Source organism: Octodon degus, unplaced genomic scaffold (genome assembly GCF_000260255.1).
Source record: "Octodon degus isolate 3935 unplaced genomic scaffold, OctDeg1.0 scaffold00076, whole genome shotgun sequence".
Classification (NCBI taxonomy): Eukaryota; Metazoa; Chordata; class Mammalia; order Rodentia; family Octodontidae; genus Octodon; species Octodon degus.
In genome coordinates, this window is record NW_004524652.1 from 9,786,104 (window position 1) to 9,787,300 (window position 1,197).

Genomic DNA, 1,197 nt, shown 5'->3' on the forward strand with positions numbered 1-1,197 from the left:
AAAAAAAAATCAGGGACTTGGCATGTAGTCAGGGTCATAGCTTTTACCTTGTTTTCTTGTTTGTTTTTGTTTTTTGGTCAGGGTTTTTTTTTGCGGAACCAGGTGGTCAGGGTCTTGCTGTGTGGTTCAGCGAGTGGTCCCAGTGCTCCGCTTCCCAAGTGCCGGGAGCGCAGGCGTGTGCCACCTTGTACAATTACCATTATTGTCATATATTAATCTTCTGGAAGCTGAGCAAATAGTTGGGATTCCAAACTAAGTGTACAATGACCCCCACAGCTGTACTTTCAACTTTATACCATTTCAATTCATCTTCAGTCCAAGAATTGATTTTTACTTCACTCATTTCTTTATATATTGAGTTGGAGTCTCACTGTGTGGCCTACGCTGCACCTGACTGCTGGGCTCAAGTGATCCTCCTGCCTCAGCCTCTTGAGCAGCTACGGACATGAGAGCCTACCACTGTGCCCAGCTAAAGACATTTTTTCATTTTTTGCGCTACTAAGGATTGAACCCAGGGCCTTGCACCTGCACTTTTAAAAACAGACTAATGGGGCTGGTGAGATGGCTCAGTGGTCTAAAGCACCTACCTAGAACAAGCTAAGCTAAGCAAAGCACAGGGACCGCGGTTCAATCCCCCAGCACCACATGCCAGCCAGCCCCGCCCCCTGGTGGGCTGAGCTGGCCACACACACATAAAATAAATAAGTAAATAAATAATAAAAACTGTAACTGTTTAAAAAAAAAAAAAACGACTCATGGGCTGGGGAGATAGCTCAGTAGAATAAGTGCTTGCCTGGCAAGTTCAAGGTCATGAATTCAATCCCCAGTACCACCAGAAAAAAAAAAAAAAAAAAAAGCAGACTTATGTTCCTGGTGTTATATACTGGATTGAAACTCAGGGTCTCATGCATGCTAAGCCCTAGCTTTACCAATGACTTACATATCCAGCACAATAGACTTTATTTATTGATCTATTTATTTGCTTATTCATTTATTTTGCAGTGCTGGGGATTGAACTCAGCTCTTTTACCCCGAACCACCATCTCCTTTTTTTTGTTTGTTTATTTGACAGACAGGGTCTTGCTAAGCCAGTAAATTGCTCAGGCTGGGCTCAAACTCATGATTCTCCTGCCTCAGCCTCCTAGTAGGAGGTATGCACCACCATGCCTAGCTAATAGACTTAATTTTTTTTTTTTT